The 22,839-nt window shown below is 38.1% G+C and overlaps 1 long non-coding RNA gene across 7 annotated transcripts in view; it reads right to left on the bottom strand.

Moving 5' to 3' along the window:
* The window catches only part of sox2 (SRY-box transcription factor 2), a 533,219-nt gene that overhangs the window by 417,312 nt on the left and 93,068 nt on the right, over window positions 1–22,839 (bottom strand). The gene's annotated exons all lie outside the window — the stretch shown is intronic.

Here is a 22,839-nt window from a genome sequence, read left to right as displayed (position 1 = left end):
TATTGGAACCTGACTGCTGGACTATATCTTTCACCCTTCAGTGCAATTCTTATGTTTTCAAATTGAGATATCAGTCTATGAAGCCTTTTTAAAATTGTGATAATGACACAATACACTTTTACATATATATTCATGTCAAGAGTGGTTTTATTTAAAATCAGTATTTGCTTACATCTGTTGATGTATTTTTCAAAAGCTGCAATTGTTCTAAAAAAATTTTTTAAACCAACATCCAAATATATACTGCTCTTATGAGAAGAATTTTTTTCAATATATACAGAAATCATTGTTATCAATGGATTAAATGCTAGATTAACCTTTTTGTTTTTAATACACTAGAGGGAGCTAGATCTCTATATTGTACATATACAATTAATTGGAAAAATGTTTAGCACAGTAAATAAGTACCCAATTTTTTTTTAAAAAAAAAAAATCTGACATACTTAAAGGAAATAGATTTCACACTTCTCATTATGGCAATTGAAAGTTAACATATTTGATCTGATAAAAGCTCATTCCGTTACATTTTGGATTACTCTGAAAACAATAAAGTGTCTATTTTTTAGGCTATCCTTCCTATGCAAAAGATCTACACTCCATTATCTACAAGGATCCTGATGAAAGTATAATCACCCATGACAATGCATGACGTACTGCAACAATTAGTTTCAACTATTTATTTGAGCAGTGTATCCAGAGGCATAGCCAAAGGAAGTGTTCCCTCACTTATTACGGGGTTTATGTCCCCACGAAGTAGGGACACTATATTTATTTTAATATTTATACATTATTTTAGTAGTTATACACTATTCTAAATCTTTATCAACCAATCGTGTGTTGATAAATCGCCTCCTTCTCCTCCTGTTGCCACTTGGGCTCCTTTTCTGTCCCTTTGGCTTCTCCTTCCTCCCTTCCTTAGGCTGTAAATTGTAATTTTTTAATGATTTATAATATTCTTTTAGTTTATTGAAATACTGCGAAACAGTGAACCCATGAAAAGTAAACTGTGAAGTAGTGAGGGAGCACTGTATATTGGATCCACCCGATCCATAGGAGTTTGGTTCTAAGGACCCAGTATACAGAAAGAGTGGATGTTCATACCACATATTACTGCAGTTCTTGGATTCTAAGATACACCCCAACATATAAACATCTCTAAAAAAAAATGGTGTGTCTTAGAATTGTAGGTGCTTTTTTTACATATATAAAGTTTTTCTTTTAAAAATACTTTATTTAAATGAATTAATACAAAACTTACATATAAACGCACAAACTAACAAAAATAAAGTTAAAATACTTTTTCTAGAATAAACAAAAACATTACTACTACATTCGAAGCATCAGAAAGCATTAACTACATACAATCTACATTATCTAAGTTAAGGGCTATACATTCTCTGTCTGATGGCTATAGTCTCTCAATATTCTACACCTATTAAATAAATCACTGATACATCCTTTCTCTACATAATAAGACTCTTCAAGTCCAAAAAAAAAAAAAAACAGTATTGGAGGTCTGGCCTCATCTTTGCGAGAGGAACACAATGAATGGGCCCCAATCTCTCCTTGATTAACATAGTAAGTTGAGCAAATTGTCTTGTGTTGGAATCACTGAGTTTTTCTATCTTTGAGTACAGATAATTCTTGCTGCCGTAGTCATGTATAGCAATAACCTTCCACATTTTCTATTGATCATGTAACATCACAAGCAGATACGAGTTGAGGTTTAATTTCAATTTTAAGTATAACAATTTCTTCTAAAATCATATGTATTTGTGCCCAGTATTTCTGGGCCCTTTTACATGGCCACCACATATTTCCATTTTATTGCATAAAAACTCTCTTGTGAAGGCTTTGCTAGCATCAATTCCTTTATTTAATTTTTCTTCAAAAATTGTTTTAGCTAAGTCATTCTTTTCACAGACACTTTCTCATCATGCAATAATGCTTCATTAAGCCTCCAGCTGAATGTCTGTCTTATGTTAAACAGAACTAATTTGTGATGGCACGCCTGAGCCTTTGGGAAAACTGAAGTGTCTGGCTTTACTCAGGGGCTATCTGTATATAGTAGCTTCTGTTAAGATCAAGACCCTTAACATACAGAGGCACTTTAGGCAAGGTGAAAACATAACCAAATGAGTTTATTGAAAACATGATGAATAAACGGGTAACTCCACCCAGGACTATTTTAAAATAGCTTAAAATAATACATTACAAAATGAGATTTTGCTGGTTGCAGTCATCTCTCTGGAGTCCTTAAAGGTCTTCTGCCTCTGATGCAAAGCTATGGTTCAGACTGGTGCTTAAAAGTCTTATCCATATCTCCACTGAGCACTTCACAGGGAATTTTCAGAAAATCAATAAGGGTATTATTTTATTGTATGACACAGCAAACAAGATAGATATGCTGGATTTCGTTTCACAAAATCACAAGTCGAACATCATCATCATCATCATCATCATCATCATCATCATTATTATTATGTTTATTTATATCCCGCTTTTTCTCTCCATATGGCGACTCAAAGCGGCTCACAACTAAAAGCATTGGAAAACAACTTAAAATATACAAATATATAAGTATTAAAATAGTATTAAACATCATTAAAAGCATACAAAATCACAGCAGCCCCTGATGATATGTATTGTTTGTCTCCAACTCATTTTAGGCTACAGCAATCCAGTCAAACACCAGGGGTCTCTTTAGTGTACCCTTTCCAATAATCCTAATAAATTGTAGTAATCCAATCAAACACCAGGTGTCACTTTCATATGTCTTTTCCAATAGACCAGAGGAGCATTTCAGCTGGTAGCAGAAGTTACTAATCAATTTGATAAGTAAATTTGGTAAACAAGATCAAATCTTCCCTCTTGAAACAGTTCTGTTTTGACTAGGGAATAACAACTTTGGAAACAGCACTTTTAACCCTTCATGCAGTTTATTTTCCAAAGTCCTGTTTCTTAAGGATTGTTAGTTTTAAGGTTTTTAAGTAGCACAATTATCTCATCCTGAGAGCTCTCTTTTCACCAGAAATTATTGTCTAGACAATAATGCATGACAAAAGCACAAGGTTTTGACCAAATAGCCACCTTGTAGAGCTGTCAGAAGAAGTAGCCATGGCTCATGTTGAGTGAGACCACAAATGTAGAGAATGGGGCCTCTTAGTGAGCTCATCAACAAAGTCACCTACTTTGAGAGTCTTTGCAAGGAGAAGGGGACTACATCCCTGTCACCATAGCAGAGGAAAATCTTGGGTAACTTTCTCATATAGGCGGTTCAGTAAATGTAGTAGTCTAGTGGTCTCCTTACATTCAAATAGTGTAGCATGTGCTATAGTTATCAATCTAGCTTTTGGGTTTAAAAAACTGGTATGACAATATTCTAATTAAAGTGGAATGACGAAGCAATTTTAGGGAGAAAAAGATTCACATGAAGGACTAATTTATTCTTATAAAAAATAAGATATGGGTGGTCAGCTCTCCAGCTGCAGACCACAGTAATTCTCCACGCAAATATAATTGCCACCAGACACACTGTTTTGAAAGTTACCAGATAGATGTCTGCTATGACCATGCACGGTCTAGAGGACAGTTTTGATTACACTAGGCAGCAACCAAGGCATTATGCAATCTCTCAAAGGAGGATGTAAGTGCGAAAGGCCTCGAAGTAAGCGCTTAACCACATCACTCTTGAACTGGAGGACTGTTATATGAGTTGATGCCAGTTAGGCTACTATGGTGGCTAAAAGAACTTTCAGAGATGAAATTGGGTCTTTTATCTTTCAGGTGTAGAAGGAAGGTTAACTTTATCTGCTCCTCAGGTGGCAAGGGAGAAAATTCTTTATCCTGAGTGAAAGTAAAAATATGCTCTATTTAGTCCTGCATAAGTACTGAGTAGAGTGCTTTTGAGAAACTCGTAGGAATAACTGTAAACATTCTTCTAACAACTCCTGATCTTCCTTTGGTGACAGATCCATATATGTGGTATGAAAGAAACATTGACAACCAGGGTGCCATGAGAACACAAGCCACTGCATTTTCCCGATTTTTTGAATAGACTCCTAGCTGCAAGTGATATTAAGAGGAATAGATAGAAAAAATGAATACATCTACTATTACAATAACATCATCAGCCATGTCTGCTCTGCTGCAATAGTGGGTGCATTTCCTGCATCCTGGAAATGAACACAATGATCAAGGGTTTCCCCATTGTTGAACGAAAGCTAATAGGAAGAGAGTATACTCATTCGAAAGTTCTGCTTAAATCCGCCAGTACCTTGTCTGAGCCCAAGGCATGAAATGCTAGGAGAAGCACATGGCAATGCATGCACCAGTTCTGAAGATCCATTGCCAGAGTATTTAGTGAGTGAGATCTCATTCCTCCGAGTTTATGCAAACAATTAGGGGCATGTTGTGTGCAGCTACCTGGATCACACTTCCCTTTGAATGCTGAAACAGAGTTGGTAACTGCTAACACCTTGACAACATTGATGTGGAGACAATGTTAATTGCTGGACCATATGCCATTAGGCTAGAGCAGTAAGCCTCCCAATGCATTAGAGAAGCATTTGATGTCTGCCGAACAGTGGGTTATAATGGCTGGAATGGGCTTCCTCTGAATAGGTTGAGGGGTAGAGTCACCACAGAAGGGAGCAATGAATAAGATTGTGGAATGTGAAGCAACTGCCAGGGATTGTCTCCTCTGAGATGGAAGTGCACTAAAAACGAGTGTTGGAGAAGATGGAGTCTCAACCGAGCACATGGTATGACTATAGCGGATGCAAGAAATCCCAGCTGCATGATTCAGTGAATGGATGATATCTTTGTTGTGAAATATTCAGCAGGTTGATGCCTGAGACAGAATGCCCTGCCACATGAGAGTCTCATCTTGGTCTATGAAGAATAAAACCCTTTGGGGGAGATGAAGCGGGGAATAAATATAATAATAATAATAATAATAATAAGAAGAAGAAGAAGAAGAAGAAGAAGAAGAAGAAGAAGAAGAAGAAGAAGAAGTTGGTCTAAGATCTAGGTTGGACTAATGACCTCATCATATGAATTTCCCCATATGAGTTTTCTCAAGTATCAAGATAATTCTCTCTAAACCCCTCTGCTGTCAGAGGTATGACCAGAGTTTTGTTTTACAGTACTTATACACATTCATAGGCTGCTAAACACCACAATGATGATAAGGTACAGTAGTGTAGAACATGAAAATTGTAATAATACAAATTACAGACTAAAGATCAAACATACAGAAATTAATAAAGCCAATATACATAGTTGGCTCACACTATTGGGAAAGCCTATGTGAACACATCTGACTGTTGATTTTCCTCAACATTAATTTCAAGGTGTTGTTATTTTCTGCTAGTATCACCTGCATATAATACATTGTTCGTTTTCCTTCTTTCAGTTTCCATGCCTTCTTCCTCTGAACTGAATCTTGCCTTCCTCTGAACTGAATCTTGCCTTCTTTATTATGAGATCATAATAAGAAAGTGAATGATAAAATGCAGTATTGTCATACTCCTTGCCAACCTGAAACCATTCTATTTCTCCATATTATAGTAACCTTGGGTTACAGGATATCCATCAGGACAAACAAATGTTGTAGCACATTTATTTTTTAAGAGCAATCCCTAATTTTTCAACAGTTATATTAGGAGAGTATTATCTGATTTCTGTCCCAAATTTAGCTCTGCCTAGTAGAAACTGAACTGTAGCATTCTGGTTCACAATTTGCTTCCCTGAGGCAACATTCAGACCAGAGTTTTATAGCAGGTGCACCTGTCATGCTAAAGTCAAAAGTTACAAGTTGTCTGTTTACCTAATGTTTGAATGCATTTATACAAATGTATCAGCCATGTGACTACTCTATTTAAAATTATTCCAATATATCCTTACTTATCTGATCTAAATAGAAATGCAAAAACACAAACTCCTATTATGAATAGGCAATCTTGGCCCATGTAGTCCAATAAGAACTTATACTACGCAGACTATCAACCATTGAAGCCGTCACAGGAGAACCCATGACTGTAAATTGAGATGTTTGTTTTCTGAAGCATGAATTCATATACTTTTGACTGCCTTTCATTTAGAAATTGCCTTAGATGCCTCCAAGAAATATTTCAGCAATAAATGATTTAAAAGAAAAAGTTTTCCATATCCTTTTTGTGGGGTGAACTCATAAGAGAAAAAGTCCTTTCCCTTTAATTAAAAAAAGAACTTTATCATCATTCTGCCATTCACCTAGCACATTTGGGAGGAGACCCTAAACGAATGAATGATTTCCCCCGCTTCATCCTCATGAGCAAACCGAAGTCATGTTGCCAGAGACTGTGACTAATCCAGTATATCAACATTTTATTCACTCTTTACATGAATATTTAAACAGGAGACATTTTTCCTCTCCACATCGAAGACTAAATAGAAAAGCTCTTATCTCCAATAGTAAAAGCTGCTATTTTTTTTATCCCCCACCCAAGAGGTTTAAAGAGACTGCACAAAGATAGTTACACAGAGAGAGAGGGAGATTCTCAAATGAGAGGCCACAACATATACATATAATTGGTTGCTTCTTTCTTTGCTTCCGCAGTCTGTAAAATATGTGAAAATGGCACTTGTTTCAGACTACCCATTAAAAGGCAGTGGCCATACTGTGAAGTGAGGTGGGGGAGATAGGGAAGTGTAGAAAATAGCCAGAACTGACTGATATCTGATAAACAGTAACAGGAGTCAGTTTATTGCACCAATCGTTAAATAATGGTGTTGATTATAAGTCTGCTAACTACAGATGCTGTAATTGTCTGTCATATATCTTAGTCATTTGTGACAGGAGCACAAAGAAAGAGAGCATCTGCTTGGGGGCAAATGACTTTTGATAAATATCAGCTCTGCTAAAATGTACTTGGATGTGTCTCAATATTTTTGAGAGCCATTAAGGGTGCTTCCACAAATGTGAAGTTATTATTGGTTTGTATTGATTTTGCCACCTCTCCCCCCCAACCTCTTTTTAAAGAGGCAGACTCAAAATGTGAGACTGAGAGTAACTGTCTGTAGCTCAAGACTGCCTTAAATAGATTCATACCTCTATTCATTCCTCTTAAATTCAGATTGAGGCAAGGGAAAAAAATAATTACATCTGCTCCTCTCACAAAAGTTATAAATCTTGAAAATTAATATGTAGGCTTTCTATTATCCAAGTTTTGAGAAAGAAAAATAATTTCAAAACATATTGTGATAAATGTAAACATTAACAAATTTTATTTGCCATAAGCTTTTGTACACTACAGGCTACAAGACTGTAAGTACATCAAAATCTTTAATTTTTTAAATAAGAGGGCTAAAAAGGAATCTAGTGTGACCTTTAAGATTTAGTTTTAGGTTAAGCTTTCAGGAACTTCAATTAGATGTACTGACAGAATTCAAACTGAATTTTTATTCTCTCAGCACATCTGAGGAAGTAGTTTGAACTCCACAAAAAATCATCCTAAAATAAATCAATTTGTCTTAAAGGCAGCATTAGGTTCCTTCCCTGGTTTACTTTTTATACTGAAGAAGACTAACAGAGCTACATCTTTGAAGAATTGTTGTTGTTTTTGCTTCAATAAACTAATATAGATACACACACAGAGATTATGTTTACAATGCTTGAAATAAAAGATGAGATTATCTCACCAAGAAAATCAAGTAGAAAACAGATGCAAACGAGAAACCATATAATAGCAATGACTTAATAAAGAAGTGACTTCTTTCTTTCCTTCTGAAATTAAATGCTGTCTTGGATCCTATCACAGGAATAAGGCAGGGTATAAATCCAGCAAATCTATATCTCTATCTATCTATCTATCTATCTATCTATCTATCTATCTATCTATCTATATATATATAATAAAAGTCAGTGTTTGTATGTATGTATGTATGTATGTACGCAAGTATGTGACAGCTTTCTGATTGGCCGCCACTATCACAGGCCACTGTGACCACCAGGAACGACGGACCTGGCCCAAACTTAACACACTTAACCCCCATGACGCACTTTATGTCCTGGTGCTGTTTGCAGGACGATGGACCATGGATGATGGGATTTGTAGTACTTTCAATCGCTACAATTCCCACAAGCCACTCCGAAGCCCGCCAGTGACAGAACTTGACCAAACTTGGTACACAGAACCACTATGAACCCCTTTCCATCCTGGGGCAGATTGGGGGAGAATGAACCAAGTAGCTTCACTCACTTCTTGCTCTGGGAGTTGTAGTTCACCCTTATACAGACAGCACTAAACCCACCCGACTTCGGATCTGGACCAAACTTGGCACACTGCCTCATCATGCCCAACTGAGCATACAGGCAGGGTTTTGGGGTGATTGTCCTTTGGCTCTGGGAGTTGTAGTTCACCCTTATATAGTCAGCACTGAACCCAGCCAACTTCGGATCTCGACCAAACTTGGCACACTGCCCTATCATGCCAAACTGTGCATACAGGCAGGGTTTTGGGGTGATTGACCTTTGGCTCTGGGAGTTGTAGTTCACCCTTATACAGACAGCACTGAACCCAGCTGATGATGGATCTGGACCAAACTTAAGTGATATTTCCTCCCATTCCCAAACAACTCAATGCTGTCTACTAATAACCCAGGCACCGCCAGGTCCCCAAGCTAGTCCATAATAAAAGTGAAAACCTGTATGTGTGTATGTGGCATGGGTGTCTGTTCACACAGACAGCCTCCAGCCTCCACAAACAGGCTATAGTTCCCAGTGCTAAGGAGCCACCAAGTCACTCTTTTCCACTGACATTATGGTTACAGCGAGCGCCATGAACATGTATCCCAACCCCTGCCAATGTCCTTCCCAAACACTACGGCCCACCACCCAAGGAATGCTTTCGTTTGGGGACCATTTCATCCTAGATTGTGCATTTTCCTCCACCACAGGCAGGCATCCCAGGGTTCTCCATTGGTGTGAAATTTGCATGACCCTGCCTACTGCCCTTCCCTTTCAAATCTGTCTGCAGAACAAACACAGCACAACTACACTTCCTAGAGGAGTTTTGGGGATTGACTCCACATGGTGGAAGTTGTCGTTCACCCTGCATCAAGTCAGAGCACTGTGACTCCTACTGGGGAATGTAGAGGAGTTGTAGTTCACCTACACCCAGAATGATAGGAACCCAAACAATGATGGATCTGGACCAATGTGTTGTCAAAGGCTTTCATGGCCGGGATCACAGGGTTGTTGTATGTCTTTCAGGCTGTGTGGCCATGTTCCAGAAGTATTCTCTCCTGACGTTTCGCCCACATCTATGGCAGGCATCCTCAGAGGCTGTGTGGCATGGATAAACTAGGAAAGGAAAATATATATATCTGTGGAGAGTCCAGGGTGTGGCAAGAGTCCTTTGTCACTGTCACTGGACCAAACTTGGTATCTATACCCAGTACGCCCACATTTGAATACTGGTGGGTTCTGAGGGGAACTGGCCTGGACTTTTGGGAGTAGTAGGTACTGGGATTTATAGTTCACCTGCAATTGAAGCCCACCGATGATGGACCAGGACCAAATTTGGCACATAGAGCCCCCATCACCAACAGAACATATTGGACAGGTTTGGGGGAAAGGGAGTTATAGTTCACCTGCATCCAGATAAACAGTGACCCCCACTGGCAATGGACTGGAACTAAAAACAGAGAAACTGCATGACCAACTGAACATACTGCAGGGCTTTGTGGGAATGGCCTTGATTTTTGGAGTTGTAGTTCACCTGTATCCAAAGATCACTGAACCCAGCCAATGACGGATCTGGACCACACTTGGCACACAGACTCAACATAGCCTGCTGTGGATACTGACAGATGTTATTTGAATCTTGGTAGGATTTGGGGAGGATTGACCCACAATTCTGGGAATTGTGGTTCACCCACTCCAATTCTCTGTAGTTCACCCATTCCAAACTGAGAATACCTAACATTCAAATACAAATAATGCCTTCTTCAAATATCCCAGGCATCGCCGGGTCCCCAAGCTAGTAAATAAATAAAAATAATATTTAGATATTGCTTTTCTGACCAAAAATGCCATTAAAGACCACAAACAGTGATGAAGTCAGGTAAAAATCTTCATTAAATCACATTTTAAAACACATTATCAACCGAAGTCCCCTTCATTCACAACATAAGAGGTCAAAGGCCTGTGAATAACAAAGAACTCTATTTTTGTAGGGACAGTCAGGAGGACGCCAATCTAGCGTCCCTTGGAATAAGTTCACAAGTGTAGGAGAGGCCACCCAAAAGGATCCCCTCTCCCATTTTCATCAAAAATGCTTTAGATGACAGATTTTAAAAATGGCTTGAAAAAGTTCAGATCAAGACCTGAAGATGTTATGCGCTACATCAGCTTGCATGGAAGAGCACAAATTCCTTGTGTTCAAGCTGAATACATACAGGGCCATAACCAATATTTTAATTCTATCCAGAAAAAGAACAGCAACCAGTTAAGTCTTATAATGGGCAGGGTGCTTCCTGTAACTATTTTTAGCCAACAGCGTAACAATAATTTCTGAATACTGAAAATTCCAGAACATGTGAAAAAGAAGCAGGCACAGTTCCATCATGCCCATAAGCAGATGAAATGCCCTGTCTCCATCCCAATTGCCACTGCCCTAGCCTCAGAAAAAAAGGAAGAACCAGCTGTATCTGCTAGACTTAATCCCTTCCCCTCTGCCATTCCTTGTGAGAGAAAAGACAGTGCTGTTTTTACAATATTAGAATTAAGTTTATTAAGAATATAGAATTAAGTTCATTGGAGATATAGTAGTAACAGAATAGGTTCATTAGATATATGTTGGTAAATAAGGTAGCTTACTGAAACATATATTGCATTTATTAATATTTGTTATAAAACATTTATTTTCTGTGTCTGCCAGTTCATAAGGGAAATTCCTGACCGTGTTAAATAAGGAAGCTCATGTGTTTGCTAAAACGTACAAGATAAATGAGAGGAAAGGGAGATTAGAGATGCAACTGCTGTAAAATGTAATTAGAACGGAACTAATTACATATGTTTTTAAGTTTTATAATTTACTAGCTGTGCCCGGCCACGCATTGCTGTGGCGTTGTCTGGTGGTGTTGGTGAGAAATGGTTGAGGTAGTGGTGGTATTGAATGTCTGTTGTATGGTTTTCTTTATGTTTAGTATGCATTTGGTTGTTTGTGTACTGTGAAAGTGGTGAGGATAGAGGGGGTCTATGTCCCTGTGTAGTATTGTATAGTATTTATACGTTGTCCATGTGTTGTGAATGCTTGGATTGTGTCCTGCTGCAAAGTAGAAAGGGTTGGGCTGGATGGCCCTTAGGGGTCTCTCCAAACTCTTGTGCCTGTCCCCTGGGCTGAGTAGGTTGCTAGGAGACCAAGTGGGCGGAACTTAGCCTTGTAACTGGCAGCAATTGGATAAAAACAATTATTCCTCTCCTTCTAATTAGGACTTTATTTTTCTTTTCTTTTTGTTGTATCAACCTAGAGCCGTGGATGATGGGTTGTATTGTCAAATTTCGAGGTTGGGGGGCCTGTAGTTTTGTTGTTTTGTCCGCTACCCTGATGTGATGTCTCATGGGCCTTGTAGTCCCGCTCCTAGTGTCACTGTGGCAGATGAGGATGAAAACATGGGGTTTTCTCCGGATCAACAACAGCCGGAATCCTTCCAGATGCCTGATGTTGATATTCTCGCCCCAGAACCAATTAAGACAGACCTTGAGCAGCTCTCACCTCCCTTCGCTAGGAGACAGTCCTTTGCTGCAGACAGGGGAGTGAAAGAGCGGGTTCGCAGAAGCTTGAGAATTGCAGCCAAACAAGACACTGATTAGCCATGTTTCCCCTGGGAAAATCCAGGGAGTCTCACATCTGGAGAAAGCTAGGTTTCGTTTCCCGTTCTCTAGGGAAAGAGAACGCTGGACACCTGCTTGGCGGGAAAACGAGACCCAGATATAGGTGCCTGGCACGGTTGGTCCGGTGCGGAGTCAACAGAGCAGCTTCATGAGTGAAATCGCGTTCCAGCCTTGTGTGGACTTTGCAAAGTCCGCAAATCCAGTTTCCTTGCCTTGCTCATTCAAGTATTTCAAGAATTGCCTTGCCTTGTTCTTAGTCACGGACCTTGTTCCTAGAATCAAGTTTTTGTTCCAGCTTTGTTGTGAATTATACCTTGGACCTTGAAAGACCCTGGGCAATTCCCCACACTATTGCTTGGCAATAGTGTGTGTTTCGGTTTATTGGATTTTATCTTTGGACTCTAATATCATTTATTGGACAAACTATTTCTGGACTATATTTGACCTCATTTGAAAGGTCTGCTTCTGGACTATATTTTCTACTTGCTTTTATTATTCTTATATATTTCCTTAATAAAGTTATTAGATAGTTTATTGGCCTCCGTGTATGGTTCTTGGTACTCCGCTGCCTTGAGTGTGACACCTGATGCCATCACTCTTATATATATATAGATTTTAACAGTTTTAACTGATTCTATGCAGTGTTCTGATTTATAATTGTGGTTTAGGCATTAAATTTGCCAATTGTTGTAAGCTGCCCTGAGTCCCCTTGGGTGAGAAGGGTGGGGTATAAATGCTGGAAATAAATAAATGAAATGAAATGAAATGAAATGAAATGAAACAGCTGTTGTTTTGCCTTATGACATCTGGGAATGGCAGCAATTCAAAGTATCAAGATGACCAGTTGTTTGGAAGTTGAAAAGCTGAGAAAATGAAGCCCAGCTAAAAGGGGAATAGGCCTGTCAAACAAGAAAAGAAACTCTTAAAAGTTTTGGGCTGTCTCAATGCTACGCAAAATATGATAAGTTGTAGGCTCTATGATGCTGCTGCTGATCTGATCAGAGGAGAGAGGTGAGACTTTGTGAAAAGAGTGGGGATAAACGAGCTCACACGCTGTATTTCCGTGTGCCTTTCTCTCTATATATTTTTTTAAAACCATACTTGCAAGTATTTTGATAAGAAATTTTCTGCTTCATCAAATCTTGTGTCCAGAGTATTTCTAATAAAAACGCTCCAAGAGACCTATTTTTAACCCTTGTATTCTATGTCTTAGATTGTAAGCTTGAGGGCAGAGAACTATTAAAGTATCAATTTGTCAGCTGCTCTGAAGAGCAAGGTATAAATCTTAAACAAAAAAATAAATATGGGTCTAACTATGACATCAGCATTGTAGCCTGATCCAGCATCTCTTGGAACAGGAGCAATTGGTATACTAACTTTGTGCAGGAGTCAGCCCTGCAATCACTTAAAACATACTTTATTTATTTATTTATTTATTTAATTTATATACTGCTCTTCTCCCCCAGGGGGACCGAGAGCGGTCTTACATAATGGCAAGATTAATGCCACATATAATACAAAATATAGTAAAAACCAACAATTGTAAAACACACTTTAAAACCAATATCCTACCCAATTAAAACAGTAAAACACTGTGTGACCGTTACAACAAGGCCATGTATAGAAAATCAGTCAGTCAGTAAACTTATTGGATTCTTAGGTGACCTTTACTAACTTGAATTATAAAGATAATATTAAATGTTCATGAGGGTGGCCACTTCTTTCAGCAGATATTACTTTATTACTGGGGTAGAAAATTACATATAATATCATTAATATTAGGCATTCAGTTGAATAAAACAACCTTTTCTTCAGGGCTTATGTGTGTTCACTACTGAAGACACCTGGCTGGAATGTAATTTTAATAATCGTTAGAAGAATAATTTCTGTATTAAATAGTCATTTTGAAATGTTGGTTCACTAACACAGAAGAGATGGGTGAGGAAGATGGTAAGAGTAGTCTGGAAGTGAAGAGATAGGTTTCCACAGCAACGGGAACATTCTGATCCTCAAAGCTTTGGCTTGCAGGGACAACCAAAAAGATAAGATAACGCAAGTTGCAAACTGAGAAAATAATTCCTTCACTGAGAAACTTGGACATGTGCAGAGAAGGGACAAGAGAGGAGGTGGGGCTGGGAATTGAGACGAGATGGAACTGGGTGGAGCCAGAGGTGGACTTAAAGGAGGAATATGGGGTGGAGTGAGCAATGTGTGTCTGTTTGAACATGCATATAAGGCCACCTATTTTGTGAAGGGATGTGGCAATTCTGGCATTATAGAGCCCACCATGGGTTTGGCTTCTGCAGAAATAAAGCTTCTATGTTTATAATTTCCTCGTTCGTGATCTTAATTGGGAAACAAGGCCAATAAAATATATTTTAAAATATCTGTCATCTTATCTGGTGCTTTATCAAACTGGGACTTGAGACATTCTCAGTGTTTCCCTGTGAAACCTTCTGTCCATCAGCTGGCTTTAAGTTGCAAGACCGGGAAAGTCAGAAGTGCATGCTCCTGCTGAATTCAGCAGCCTGACAACATGAAAAGGTAGACTGACCCTGATGGAGGACTACAGAGGATGTGAGAGGAGATTTTTCCCAAGAGCCAAAATCCAGAGAGAGCCACATTCTCAGAAGGCAACTCTGCAGAGCTCTGGGTAAGCTGAAAGTGAAGTGAGGACACCCAAAAGGGGCGTGGGGACACTCACAAGGGAAGGAAGTTCCTAAGGGAAAGGCTGGGTGGGAAGACCCCCAGGTCAGGACGGGGCACCCAGGGAACTGAACTCTTGGATGGGAAAGCGATTCACACGCGCGCACGCACACACACACACACTGAGGGAGGGGGTGTTGTATCCCAGAGCAGGAATCCCTCTGACCTTAAACACCACATCAATTGAGTATAAACAGCAAGCAGTTTATTGAATATATGAGAGCAAAGAAATAAAAATGATGCTAACAATATAGTCCAAAAGGTATCTTAAATAGGCAAGAATTAGTCCATGAATTTCCATGTACAAAGATAAAACACAAGGAACAAGGTTGCAAACTCCACAAAGACATGGCAGCTTAAGATCCCAAAACTCAGAACAGGAACTTGGCAAAACAGAAACCATGAAACTAGAAATCCAATGAGAGATTTCCTTGCAGTCAACACTGCCGCAGAGTAAGTATGTAGGCACATACCCATGATAAAGCAAGGTGCACGTTTAATAACTATATGTTAGCAGTATGGGTTTTTCTAATATGTAGTGATTAGAGATGTGCATTTTTTCATTTACCTTGTAATTCGGATCAAATTTGTTAAATTTTATACTTATGAGGCAATATCCAACATGTGGGCATGGCCTGTGTCAAAAATGTAAGAATCAAAACTTACCCCATACTTTTTCGTTTTAGTTTTGTAAATCTCCCAAAGGCTCCCAAAAAGGCTGTCTTAATGCCTTGTTTTGACTTTTCTCTAAGTTAATGGAGTCTCAGCATTAGGCATAGAAAGAAGAGGGAACATGGTTTACAGGGAATAGCACGGTACTCAGGGAAATGTAGTTTGGGAAGGGAGAAGCTCTATGCCAGGAAATTCAAAAGGTCCTGCCTTAAACTACATTTCCCAGAATGCATTGGCATCAGAAAGAACCAATCAGGGTAGCGGAGAGAAAAAATTGTTCCTAACAGCAGTCAGAAAGAGTTCCAATCAATGATTGAATTTGCAAAGAGGAGGACTAATGAATACTTCTAGTAAGTAAATCCCTATGCTGACCTGGGAAGAAATTCCTAAATTGATGGTACCCATACTATAGGGGAAGCATATTAATTAGTTTAGAAGCTGGATGGCCATCTGTCAGTAGTTTTGATGGTGCCCTTCTGTCTGGAAGAAGGGGGTTGGACTAGATAGTTCTTGAGGATCCCCTCCAATTCTAGGATTGTGAAAATGTAAAATTGGTTAATACTGATTTCCATTGGTTAATGTAAGAGACAATAAATGAGATAGCTGTAGTGGCTTTTTAAATAAAGTTTTTATCAAACCCTTTTAAAAAAAATCTCTAAAATCAATAGATGTATTAATATTTCTGAAAATTGGAAGAATGATCCTCTGTTATCTCCTGTCACTGTATAGAAAATTTAAGGAGATAGCTCATGTAGTTTTTTTGTTCTGTTGTTCGTAAAAACTTTGAAAATTCCCCAAAAATCTATGGATAATTTAAACGTTTTGAAATTTAGTGGGCTAACAGTGGTAAATATATTCATTGTAGCAGGTTTACCCCAAGAGCTTTACAAACGAGGGAGAAAAGGGCCCCTGAAGTTTCCTCAATTATAGTAATTTTATGCACAATTACTGCAATGAAATAGTAACAAAATTTCATTACTCTCATTATAGTAACTATTTTTTCACTAGCTTTATATAGAAACACTTTAGAAATGAAAGCCCAGTGCCCCACAATTTTGCAATGACTTTTGAACCTTTTTTTAATGGAACGCACCTCCCTAGTAGTGATATTTGACATGAGTATATGGAATAAGCTGTTTCTACTGATAAACCTCAGAAGTGAAATAGGTTGCTGTAATCGACACAAAATCATCAAAAGAAAGAAAGGTACAACAAAAATGCTTCAAATAAATGAAAGACAGACTGTAATCATGATATGAACTTCTGTGTGACTTTAAAACTGAATAAATGGGTGAGATGGCAAAATTCAACACCAACCACAAAAAGGTTCAAAATTAGTGAGGCTAAAAGACTGACAATTCAGGCAAAGACAGGGGAGATGAGCGGTATATACATTAAATAAATATATATATTGTATGGAATCTGTCTGTCAATTCAAGATGATAAGGTGTGCATTGAGACATGCCCTTGCAAATAAAACACATAAAAGAAGTGAGGTGTATGAATCATGCAGAAGAGGCAAAAAAGAAAGATATGGCAGCATTACTAGCAGTCATGGAGTGCAAAGATGTAAATCAGTTGCCATTTTACAAACATATTGTAGTGGGTTATATAGATGTACAAGAAAACGGTGATGAAAATCCCTCAACTTTTTATGATTGAATATTGTGCATATTATGCAAAGAAAAAAATGTATTAACAGAAAAGTGGCCTTTTACTGAAAAATTAACTATATAGAAAGGAAAATAAACAAATAATAAAACATGCTCTGTAGTGTAATGGATCTTCTTCTACATGTACGTATAGAATCATGCCAAAATGTGCCAAAATCCAATTTATTTCGTGAATAATTCCATAATAAAGGGTGAATTATCTTTGTGACATATGTAAATTGATGTTTAGCATGGAAATAATATATGTGCAAAGACTGACTGAGGTCTCTTTGACTACATAGCTTCACCACCTTTTTTCGATTCCTGTAAAATTTCTCCAAAAATCAAAGCACTAACATTTAGCCAGCAGGACTGGCTTTGATAAGTGGCCAGTAAGAATTTACAGACTCCTTAATCATTAACATTTAAAATGAAAACCACAAAGCTAGTAAGACTGACAAATACATAATTAGTTGAATCAATTGAATTTTCAAAAATTCTCAAAAAAATCTTTTAATTCTCCATATTGGGAAGTTTAATTGTACTTATATCTCCCTTACATATTTTCAGTAAAAGCAATGTTATTCTGTGCTAATTATATATTTTATATTTTGTACCATAGAACTGGACATTATTCCAGTGAGGGCTGTGAGAATAAAATGTGGCCCCAATCACACAGTATGCATTACAAGATTTCTAAAATGTGTACAACTGTCATGAGTATTCATTGTTAAATACATGGGCGAGATGGGGAAAGCCAACTTCAAGCGGTTCTGCCAGAATCAGCACACAGTCTTGCTTTAACTGAAACTTTCAAGGGACAACTCAGTGATGCACAGATTTTGTAGGAGACTAATTTTCCCCACTCAATGCAAACACCCACAAGATTCCAAGTTTGCTATATAGATCTTATTAGATTGCCTGGGCACTTGCTTTCTTGACAGTATGCAACATAGTGAGGGTATACAAGGGGTTAAAAGCATTGCAGTGCACATTAAGCATATGTTTCAAGCCAGCAGGGTGCCAGTCTAAGATGTCCTCAAAGCCTAATTTGATAGATATTATGCCATATGCTACAGCAAGCCATTAGTAATAAAGAAAGTAAAAATTTTATGGATGAGCAAAATAGGAGCTCTTACGGATGGAGTGTTTTTAAATCAGGTTTATAATTTACCCAGCGTCAGACCACATGTAGAGTGCATTACTCAATTGAACTTGCAAGCAGATAAGAAAGCAGTTTCTTCTAATAAGCACTTCAACTTATTGGCTCCACAATTACTTGAACCAAATTACCAGCAGCTGCTGCCTATTTGGGGGATTTATCTTAGACAAGGAGATACATTAGTTTCTAATCAACAAACCATTCAAAGCTTCTGTAGAATTTTTTTGTCTTAATCCGTCTGAATTTATATAGAATTAATTTTAAATCTCTAATATTTCTCTTTCTATTTTGATCAGTTTTGTTTTCTAAACCCTTTCAGCCCTAAAAGCGTGAGATATGTGAACATCAAAGTACATGTTCAGTACTGGTCATTTCCAAAGCTCAGAGGACCATGATTTAATTATTTAGATCTCATCAAATGCTCAAACTTTAACTTCTCAAAAATGTGAGCATTTTTCTTATCTTTGGAAGTTTAGAAAAGCTGAAAATGTAGTACAACTTTTCAGTAGTGGGAGAAGGAAAGAACTTCTTTCCAGATTGTATCTCCATTGTAGAAAAAACAAAAATGAAACCATAAAATGCAATTGCAGGCACACAATTCTACTCCTCCACTACCCACCTTACATTAAAAAGGAAGGTGTAACAGAGCTATAATACATTAATTAGAAATTGTTTTTTTTAATGATAACTAATATTTTTTGTTCACTTTGAATAGTCCCAATTTACATGGCTGCTCCTCCAATGTTTTGAAATTTAGAAGCTGCTAGAGACGCTGGAAGGCCCTAGCAGCAGCTGTACCCTGAACTCTATCAAATAATAAATCATTTAATAAATGTATAAAACTTATAATTTCATGTAACTTGTATTGCTTGTATACTGGATCAGTTTCTAAATGTATAAACTTGCATCTAATGTATCCTGAAGGTATCCGCTGTCCTCGTGTCCCCTGTTTGCATTAGCTCCTGGGAATAGAGATCGCTACACAATTAACAACTGAGTTCTTTCTAGAAATCTCCCAAGTCAGATAAAGTCAACCCTTTTGTGTCCCCTTCGTCCCCATGGAACTGGACACTTAAATTAATCAAGACATCATCTGCATACCATGTCACCAGTTCCCTTTGTTTCACCCCTCCAAGTAGGCATCTCTGCAATAGACAGGGTCTTTGAACTGACCAACCACCAGCTGTTCTTCTTCCCATCACAGGGATCTCCTCCTTTTGCTGTGACATCAAGGGAATCTCTGGCCAATCCCTGAACTGATCCTAGCCAGCCCTGCCTTTCAGCCAAACAAGAGAGGGAAGTTTGAAAGGATGTCAGAACTGCATAAACTACACTGAAATGAATAGTGATAATCTGTTTCCACCATATACGTCAAACATGTGCCAGTTAGCTGGCACATATTTGATAATGTTTTTATTTAAAGATAGGGACACCATTCAAATATATACTACCTGTTTTTCAGTCACAAGTACTATAATTTAGGTGAAGCTGTATTATATCCTATTTCTGGACCCCCTCAGTTGTTTTTTCCTCTTCTGAGAGATAATCACTTCTACCAAGGCCTTCTATGTTAAAGAAAACATGGATATCTTTGGAAGAGTAACACTTTTCTTTTTTCCTGGCAAATAAGAAATGAAAACATTTCTGTAACACAGTTAGATGCCAGAGCCACCGACCTCAGACTGACAAAGTTCAAAAACTCACCCACTCATCTTTATTCACTTGAACCTGCTATTTTACTAATTATCCTTTTCTCTTTCAAAATGATCTCTTTCACAGCTGGGAAAAATCTAACCCTCTCAGGACCCAATCAGATGCTCACATCAATTTGTCTAATTGGTGCCAGGCTTAATATACCTCTTAATTATGACTGTAAACACTTTGTTAAGGTAAATCAAACTTAATGCCTACCAAAATTCTTTCCCTAATTATTTTAAAAACAACATATTATTTTATCATATTTATAGAGCTTCTAATGTATTTTACAACATTCATCTTGTCCTCTCTTACAGAAGTCTTGTATTTATTTATTTATTTATTTACAGCATTTATATTCCGCCCTTCTCACCCCGAAGGGGACTCAGGGCGGATCACATTACACATATAGGTAAACATTCAATACCTTTTAACATAGAACAAAGACAAACAAACATAGGCTCCGAGCGGACCTCGAACTCATGACCTCCTGGTCAGAGTGATTCATTGCAGTTAATTGCAGATGGCTTGCTCTCCCGCCTGCGCCACAGTTTCTATTTACAAAATAGAAACTGAGGCCAAGAATGGCATTTTTATATATCAAACTATACAATGTTTTCATAGGTAAGCAGTCATGCCAACTAAAACAATACACTGAAGCACCCAGTCACAAGGATATTTACTACAGTAGTGATCATCAATGTCTTGCTTCCATAGAGGCTTTTATTATTTTCTTTGTCCCCTTAGTTAGAATGGGTTCCATTATTTTCTGTATAGTGTTCTGTGGGAGGGAACCTTAGTTAGATCCTGTCCCTTTAAGAACCTGCCCAGAGGCAGAGATTACAGTCTCTAGTCTTCCTCAGCAGCCCTTTACAGCCATTCTAGTTAGTTAGGGTACCAGGAGTCTATTGGCAGCAACATATTCCATGTTTATAGTTTTTGGAAACTCAAGTTTATAGTTTAAGAAACTCCAGCTTTTAGTTTAGGAAACTCATAGGTGGTAACAGAGGATGAGGTCGGATAAAGGAAACAGAAAGAGGGCAGAAAAATACCCTTGTGACTGGTGTTCCTTTAAAGTTTTTGTTTCAGTCAGACTCTGGGAGGAATTAGGGTACTGATCTTTCTTATAATTAAATTGTTATTTTGTTTACTGTTACACCTTTTTAGTGTGATTTTCAAATTTTGTTCCCACCAAGAATTGGGCACCCAGAAGTTATCTTGAGGCGCAGAACAACTATCATTCCAAAAATGATGAGCCCAATAGTTCAAACTAGTTTCAACAGTTCTATGGTTACTACATTTTGATGCTTCACAATCATAATTAGAATCCCAACTTTATATAAATGAACACATCAGTATGTTTCACAGTCATTCATTAGACATGTTTTGTTGTGTTTACAAAGTGAAGAAGTTGGTCAGATGTATCCTTAAAGCAACATTTCAAAAGCCTCCTATGGAGCACGATTTAGCTACAGTATTCCTTCCCTGCAGAGTTCCAGATTCCATTTGATTAACCCATAAAACCTATATTTCTGGCCTGTTTATGAGGATCTAGACACCAAAGGTAATATCCAAAAGAATCATTCTACTAGTGTGGAATTGGCAGTTTTGGTGAATCCAGGGACCAATTTTGGTCCCTTCCTGCAATCTGCTGTGAGCTGTACAAACACAACTACCACCATAGAAATTTGCCAGCAAACTGTGGAAAGTCTTCAAACAATCGATGAATAATCCTTTAAAGGACTGTTCCTATTTTACTACTGCAAAAAGCAAAAATGTTGCACATTTTAACATTCTTTGAGCAGGTTACCACCAAATTTCATCAACAGAGCTTATGAGGGGGCCTTGGGAGCCATATGCAGTCCATATGCCATGTGTTGCCCACTTCTATGGTTGTGCAAATGGTTTTCTGCCTGTGAACACTTAAATCTGAATTATGTACAAGGGGAGAACTAGTTGCCTAAGAAGTTGTGCATCAAGGCATCACAGGAACAAAATCTGAACAATTTTTAAAAACCAGCAAAACTCTTCTACTACTTTTTTATTCTCTGCCAATTGTCGTGCTACTGTTAATACAGGCCAAGATCTTGTATCATAGGCTACTATGCTAACTTTACAATGACATAACTAGATCAATGATTTAATATGAAACTAATCCATGAATTATGATGCTTAATCGAACACTGTGCAAGCTGTCTTATCTTATAATGGTGTATCCCATCACACCATAAGGCACCCTGAAAGATGGGGCACTTTTCCAGCCAGCTTGAGGGCATACATGCATTTCTATTACCCTCCATTCTGAACGTCCAATGGCTTATTACTCTGTTGAGGGAAATTTCCCCATCTTCTTGCACTGTCATTTCACAAGGGAAGCCTGTTCTGCAATGTACCATATTATTATATATCCTTTGAACATGCTTTCTTGCATGGCAGGAGGTTGGACTACATGGCCCATGTGGTCTCTTCCAACTCTATGATCCTGACCATTGTACAATGGCCATGTTACTTGAATAATGGTTCTAATGGCATAGATACAACAATGTTCCCCTCCTGGGAACCATTGAGCAATGCTGCAGTTCTCAACCATATGGTCGTAGGCTGGTGTGCAACATGAGCATTGCCAATGGGATGCCAGCCAATGGGTTGAAATCCGCAGACTATTGTTATGAATAATTATATGGGGATATATTGTGGTAAACTTTATTATGCACAGTGCACATAAACTATCTGAGCAGAAAGACATTTCAGGGACTTTAGACAATACATTTCTGAGTTCATTTTATTTTTATGTGTGGTCAACAAGATGGCATAAGAGAGTGAGGAAGGATGAGGGAATCACCTTTAAAGGAAATAAAGCATACTTCCTTAATCCAACAGAATGGCTCACGACATGTTGAGGCCCATCAGCTGAGTGATTATGTGGATGAAGAGTGGGGTTGGGAGAAGATAAAAAGAGAAGATGAGGAGAAAAGGGGGCAGACAAGAAAGGATGGGAGGAGATGCCTTTCAACCTTTCTGTGGGGAAACTGCAATAGACTATTGTGAGTACAGGATCTTGATCAGTTTAC

The sequence above is a fragment of the Anolis carolinensis genome, chromosome 3 (assembly GCF_035594765.1).
Source record: "Anolis carolinensis isolate JA03-04 chromosome 3, rAnoCar3.1.pri, whole genome shotgun sequence".
Lineage (NCBI taxonomy): Eukaryota > Metazoa > Chordata > Lepidosauria > Squamata > Dactyloidae > Anolis > Anolis carolinensis.
This window is presented reverse-complemented; position numbering and strand designations above follow the sequence as displayed.